The 7,500-nt window shown below is 47.8% G+C and overlaps 1 protein-coding gene across 1 annotated transcript in view; it reads right to left on the bottom strand.

Annotated features, from left to right (window-relative positions):
• LOC121868211 (proteoglycan 4-like) overlaps positions 1-7,500 on the bottom strand; it is an 89,972-nt gene that overhangs the window by 56,131 nt on the left and 26,341 nt on the right. The gene's annotated exons all lie outside the window — the stretch shown is intronic.

The raw sequence follows: 7,500 nt of genomic DNA, 5'->3' as shown, positions 1-7,500 counted from the left end.
TACTACTCCCCCCCACTTACACTCCTTCATCTCATTCCCCACCCCTCATTCCCCCACCCCACCCCAGAGACACTATAGGACTCTCCGCCGTGTAACAATGGGGGGGTGGGGGGGACGGGCGTTGTGTTAGCGCCCGTCCTGTTAACACTCCACTTGTCTCCCACGCCCACACGCCCTCTTTCCCTCTACCACCCTCGAACGCCCTCACGCCCCCTGTCTCTCTCTCTACCACCCTCGAACGCCCACACGCCCATGCTCCTATATCGACGCCCATGCTCTCTCACCCACACCCACCCTTTCCACCTCACGCAGTCTCTTCGTGACGCGTCCTGGCAGCCTCTGTGTTCGATTCTGTTGTATTCTTATTATTATTATTATTATTATTATTATTATTATTATTATTATTGGTAGTAGTAGTATTAGTAGTCGTTGTTGTTGTTGTTGTTGTTTTTGTATCATTATTATTATCATTATTGTTGTTTTTGTTGTTGTTTTTGTTGTTGTTTTCGTCGTCGTTGGTACACCACTATAGTTACTTGTTGTTAGTCTACCGCCAAGAGAACTTCCACCTCACGTATATCAACTGAGAAATATGTATCACATTGTCTTCTCCCCAGCCACATCCTCTGCCCCCTGAGGACTGTTCACTGGTGGGTGGATGGGAGTGTGGTGGGTGGAGAGGAGTGGTGGGTGGATGGGAGTGTGGTGGGTGGAGAGGAGGAAGATGGATGGGGTGTGGGTGGGTGGAGAGGGAGTGGGGGGGTGGGAGAGGAGTGGTGGGGTGGATGGGAGTGTGGTGGGGTGAGAGGAGGGTGGGTGGATGGGGGGTGTGTGGGTGGGGTGGAGAGTAGTGGTAGATGGATGGGGTGGTGGGTGGAGAGGAGGGGGGGGGTGGAGAGGAGGGTGGGTGGATGGGAGGTGGGTGGGGTGGAGAGGAGTGTGGTGGGTGGAGAGGAGTGGTGGGTGGATGGGGGTGTGGTGGGTGGAGAGGAGTGGGGGGGTGGAGAGGAGTGGTGGGTGGATGGGAGTGTGGTGGGTGGAGGGCCGTGGATAAGTATTCACTGTACTATGATATGGAGCAAGTAAGTCAAGGGAACATAGAATGAAGTGTGTGTGTGTGTGTGGCAACAACAAACCATGTCCAATACCCCAGGAATGCCATCTGGGTTTAAGGCAACAATTGGCACAAAATACCTCCCACCATCACCCCTCCCACCCCCTCACCCCCTCCCTCACCTCCCCTCACGCACAATACCCGGAGATAACATCGAGAAGCGTCACGCCAGACCTCGGGGGGACCTCCTCATTGTGTACAGCTCCGTAAAGAATCTACATTGGGGCAAATTATCGTTCGAGTGGGTGAGTGGGCAGCAGCAGCGTGTACCGAGGAAGGAACACAATGCCTGGTAGGAGGTCCCCGCCAGCCTCCTCACACACACGTAGGTTAAATTCTTCCCTTAACTGGATATATATAAGAGCATACGAGTGGCTCACTTAGGGTGTGACTTATATGAAGGACCAAAATGGCGTCAAAATTGCATCGAGACTCTACTGTAATTAGTTGTATGGGGGTGAGACTCAGGTAGAGGGTTGGAAAATTATGTTTCAGTGCACAGCTTCGACGCCCCACTGAAAGGAGAGGATGTCAATGGGGATCGAATCTGTGTTTGTGGGGTGGACGTTGGGCGTACCAATGATTCGTATTTAATTTCTGGTCGAATCCTCAGAGTTCGAACCCTGGATCCGGATCTTCAGAGACTGGTTCATTTTCTTCTCTCGACGAATTGAAAAAAAATGAACCAGTGTGTGTGTGTGTGTGTGTGTGTGTGTGTGTGTGTGTGTGTGTGTGTGTGTGTGTGTGTGTGTCATGAGGTAGAACTAAAAAATAAGACATTACTTTCTGTATGTAAGGTTTTTATTATTATTATTATTATTATTATTATTATTATTATTATTATTATTATTATTATTATTATTATTATTATTATTATTATTATTAGTATTATTATTTACGTTTTTAGAATTCGGACTCAGGAATGTAGGGAGGGAAGGAAGAGGTCGAAGGAGGTGAATGGGGAGGAGGCATCATTGTCCAAGGAGGGAGAGACGTCCTCCTTCTCTTCCTTCATTCATAAGATGTTCCTCTTCTCTCAGTGATTCATAAACCTCTTCAGGTGTTGCCGTCACCAATAGGGGGAGGGAGGGTGTGCGTGTCTCTCAAGGCTAGAACCGTAACTATTAATGGACGACCGAGAAGACATCACCTAAACCCTGTAAACCAGAGATAAGGAAGTTTTAATTAGTTTAGGAAGTAAATAGACGTTTTTGAAGTTAGACTGGAGTGGGATTTAAGATATAGTCGGCACCCCCAGCTTCTCTCAGAGGCCAGCAGGAGCCATTCACTCCTCGCCTCCACTCCACCCCCCGGATGCGCGTGCTCTCAGACACGTGTTGTGAAACTCTTGTTGCCATACACCCAGCCGAAAATTTATTTACTTATATATTTCATTAATTATCGTAACTTTTTCATATTTTTAAGTTATGATTCATTGTGTCTTTATATGGTGGTGATGGAGGTTGCCGTGAAGAAGAGGAGATAATTCGTTTTCTCGTGTTAAATATTGTTAGTTGAATTAGCGAGGTGGTAACTGGGGTGTGCCCACGTGCCGGTGTTCCCCTGGGCGTGTGTCTCCCTCTGCTATTATTGTTGTTGTTGCTGCAGCTGTTACGCCAAGGGTGCCAACTGTTTTATAATACACGTGCTATTATTATCATGTCTCATTATACGAACACACACACTCAACGCCACCCTTATCCACACATTCCTACACGTGAGCGTTTTCATACATTCACACACGCACATAAACATCAAAAGCACTATATTTACCCGTCCACTAAAGCATGCATGGACTGTACTCACACACGCACACACGCACACACACACACACACACACACACACACACACACACACACACACACACACACACACAATTCCTTCACGTATATAAACACCCTCACGTGATGCCAGTGATCCGGAATGCTTAAATAAAACACCTCCCTCCCCCTCCTCCATACCCCTCTCCCCCCTACCCCTACTCCTCTCACCCCTACCCCGTCCCCCCAACAAAAACAAAAGACCATTTGTATTTAAAAATTTTTTTATTCTCGTTGTATTTTAATAGACTAGTGTATTGTTGTTAGTACACAAGTTGTATTATGGTGGTGTGTAAGTCAGTTATCTTCTGGGGTGAGGATTGTATGGCTCTCTCTCTCTCTATTTCTTTCCCCTATATCATCTTCATCTCTCATCTCTCCTTCCAACAGTACTCACTCCCCCCCTTCCAATCTCTTCTCTATATATTTTGGGTGTGGTGACATCTTGACCTTTTTAAAGTCAGGTCACAGCTGACTTTGGTCATCATGGGGTCCTGAATTGACTGGACTGACTGACATTAACTGACAGAGGCAAGCTTGAATGACAACACCACCCGCCTCCTACTGTCACCACCACCATCACTAATTCTCTCCTTCCTTTCCTTTCCTTTATTTATTTATTCATTCATTCCTTCCTTCCTTACTTTATTTATTCCATGACTTTTCCTTCCTTCCTTTATTTATTAATTTTTCCTCTCCTTCCCTTCCTTCCTTTATTCCTTCCTTTTTATTCCTTCCCTTCCTTTATTCCTTCCTTCCTTCCTTTATTCCTCTTCCTTCTTTATTCCTCCTTCCTTCCTTCCTTTATTCCTTCCTTCCTTCCTCCTTCCTTCCTTCCTTCCTTCCTTCCTCCTCTTCCTTCTTCCTTCCTTCTTTCCTCCTTTTCTTCCTTCCCGTTCTTCAATTCTTCTTTCTTCCTCCCCTCCTCTCCTACCTACTCCCCCAACACACACAATAATAAAATGTTTAAACACTAATATTTTGTCTCTGTTTTAATTAACTGGAGTTACTCTTGACAGATCCTTAAGCAGCTTACCCACTAATTAATCGGTAATATATTTAGTAAAGTGTTTAATTGATTAGTGTTTTGCGTCGTAATTAAAATAAGTGACTTTTGAGAGGATTTAAAGAACTTATAAACGAGTAAATTTATTTTTTTATCTGGTGAAATATTTGGTGTAATTTTATATAATAGATGTTTGTTTGTTTGGATGTTGGTGTTTATAAAGCTCTCTGCTGCTATTAAGTGTTCAGAGGGAGGAAACGAATGAATGAAATGTGCGTCGTCAGTGAGCATAATCACCCACACTCAGGCGGATGAATGGCCCACTCAAGGAACATTAATACCTGTCGTTCTGGTGAGACGTGGGAGGGTCTAATTTTTTATTTTTTTATTCCCAGTTGAAATAACATTCTCACGCTCTTGTCTCATACACGAAGGAATTTTAAAAGCACATCATGGCTTAACTCTTAACCTTAACTCATATTAACTAACGAGTAAAGGTAAGAATTAGTTAATACCTTTTAATTTGTTGTTAAAGATTAAATGTTTGTTGTTGATGAGTGACGATGTTGTTTGTCCTGGAATAAAAAAAAAGAATCATGTCTCACGGAAGCCATGTTGAATTATTTACTGAATGGGATTTTTATTACGTCATTTCCCCAGTATTAGGAGGATATGGTGGTTGTGGTGGGGATGGTTGAGGTGGAGATTGGTAGAGAGGAAGAGATTGAGGAGAGGTGTGAAGAATGGGGAAGGAGTGAGAGGAGAATGGGAATGGGGAGGGGAGTTAAGGAAGGGATTGAGGGAGAGGAAGGGAGGTGAGAGAGGGAGAGAACGAAGGAGGAAGTGAGGGGAGGGTGAGACGTGGTGAGCAGTTCTCTCACAATGGCGGGATGGGAGGGTAGGAATGTTGCTCCTAACCCCTCCCTTAAGCATTCTTCTTCTTCTTCTTCTTCTCCTTCTTCTTCTTCTTCTTAGGGAAATTACAAATAAACTTCAAGTATACCTCAGATTAAATTGAAGTAAACCCTAATCATAACCCAATTAAACCTCAAGGTAAACCCAGATAAACCAAAGGTAAACCCCAGATAAACCAAAGGTAAACCCCAGATAAACCTCAAGTTAACCCCAGGTCAACCAGAGGATCTTCCCAGGGTGACCTTAGTTCCTAAGGTCAATATCTTGCCTCCTCGGCTGGTCAAGGTCAGGTGAAGGATGCTGCTGGGTGAGGTAGGGTGGGTGGGTGGGTGAGGATGGGCAAGAGGGAGGGTGGGTGGGAGGGAGTGGGGTGGGGAAGAGGGAGGTGGGTGGGTGGGTGTGAAGGAGGGAGGAGACGAGAGCAAGAAAGAGAGGTGGGTGGAGGGAAGGGTTGTTGGAGAGGAGGAATGAGAGACAGGAAGGAATGTGTTTTGGAAGAGAGGAAGAGAGAGAATAAACTAAGAAGGAAATTATCTTCCCTCTTTCCTCCCTCTCCCTCCTTCCCTTTACCTCCCTTCCTCCCTCCCTCCTCCCTCTTTCCTCCCTCCTCCCTACCCTGCTTCACCATCGAGGCCACCAAAAAGGCGTATTTTTTAGTATAATTTCCTCCTTTTTCCTCTCCCCCCTCTCTAATAGGCAGCTTAGACTATAATTTTCCTCTTTCTCTTCCCTCCCCTCCTCCTCCCTCCTCCCCCCCTTCCTCCTTTTCCCTCCTCCCCCCTTCCTCCTTCCCTTCCTCCACCACCACCAGACAGACAGACACACACACACACACACACACACACACACACAGAGGTGAGACAAGCACACACACACACAGACAGGTGAGACACACACACACACACACACACACACACACACACACACAGGTGAGACAAGCACACACACACACACACAGGTGAGACAAGCACACACACACACACACACACAGGTGGGGACACACACACACACACACAGACAGGTGAGAATGTCAACCTATTAAGCTCAAGTGGCGACTCATTAATAATGGGTCGTCGCCCTTGTTTACTTGGTGGGTTAGGTAATTAATGGTGGCTAGTTACATTGTGCGGATCATTGTGTCAGGAGGAGGGGCAGAGGGGTGAAGGAGAAGGGCAGAGGGTGAAGGAGAGGGCAGAGGGGTGAAGGAGGGGGCAGAGGGGTGAGGAGGAGGGCAGAGGGTGAAGGAGGAGGGCAGAGGGGGTGAAGGAGGGAGGCAGAGGGGGTGAAGGAGGAGGGCAGAGGGGTGAAGGAGGAGGGGCAGAGGGGGTGAAGGAGGAGGGCAGAGGGGGTGAAGGGAGGAGGGCAGAGGGTGAGGAGGAGGAGCAGAAAGGAGGAGAGAGAGAATGAGTTGGGAGGAGAGAGAGAGCATATCGGTGGAGGAGGATAAGCAAGAGAGAGGGAAAGGAACAGAAGAGTAAGAAAGAGAAAGGAGACAAAGAAAGAAGAAAGAGGGGATAGAATGACAAGGAGAAAGACGAGAGGGAAGGAGGAGTGGGGAAGAGAGGGAGGAGTGTCTTGACTGATCAGGTAACGTATTAGAGGAGGATCACTGTACGAGCTGAGAAAGGAGGAAGAGGAGGAAGGAGGAGGGAAGAGGAATGAGAAGTGGAGGAAGAAGGAAGAGAAGTAGGAGAACGAGGGAAGAGGAATATGTAAACGTAAGAAGAAGAAGAAGAAAAAGAAGAAGAAGAAGGAGGAAGGGAGGAGGAGGAAGGAATATTTCCCATAATAGACAAATTAATATATGAAGTGTTATTGTCTTAGGCCATGACAGTACACGCTAGTTTGGTCTCTGTGCCCTAAGTGTCTTAAGGGTGACAATTGTCTTGAAGCTTCGTGGGTGTTGTGTTTTAGCGGTGGGGGGGTTATATAGTAATCTTCTTGTTCTTGTTCTTCTTGTTCTTGTTCTTCATTACCTTTCCCCCCTCTCCTCTCTCTCTCTCTCTCTCTCTCTCTCTCTCTCTCCTTAGAAGCAGAATATTGATTACTGTTGTGTTGTTGTTGTTGTTTTATTTTGTGAGACAGATAGACAGACAGACAGACAGACAGACAGACAGACAGACAGACAGACAGACAGATAGATAGACAGACAGACAGAGGAGGAGTTAAAGGGTAAGTAAGTGAGGGAGAGGGAGTTGGTGGAGGTGTGACTGTGAGAGGTGAACAGGAGTACGGAGGAGTGGGAGAGTGAGAGTGGGGGAGAGTGGGAGGCTGGGAGAGTGGGGAGACTGGGAGAGTGGGAGGCTGGGAGAGTGGGAGGCTGGGAGAGTGGGAGGCTGGGAGAGTGGGCTGGGTGGGAGGCTGGGAGGTGGGGAGGGCTGGGAGAGTGGGAGGCTGGGAGAGGGGAGGCTGGGGTGGGGGCTGGGAGGTGGGAGGCTGGGAGAGTGGGAGGCTGAGAGTGGAGGCTGGGAGGTGGGAGGCTGGGAGAGTGGGAGGCTGGGAGAGTGGGAGGCTGGGAGAGGGAGGCTGGGGAGTGGGAGGCTGGGAGGAGGTGGGAGGCTGGGAGGTGGAGGCTGGGAGGTGGGAGGCTGGGAGAGTGGGAGGCTGGGAGAGTGGGAGGCTGGGAGAATGGGAGGTGGGAGGC

This window comes from Homarus americanus, unplaced genomic scaffold (genome assembly GCF_018991925.1).
Source record: "Homarus americanus isolate GMGI-L3 unplaced genomic scaffold, GMGI_Hamer_2.0 scaffold19318, whole genome shotgun sequence".
Lineage (NCBI taxonomy): Eukaryota > Metazoa > Arthropoda > Malacostraca > Decapoda > Nephropidae > Homarus > Homarus americanus.
Note: the sequence above shows the minus strand (reverse complement) of the source record. Positions and strands in the feature narration are given on the sequence as shown.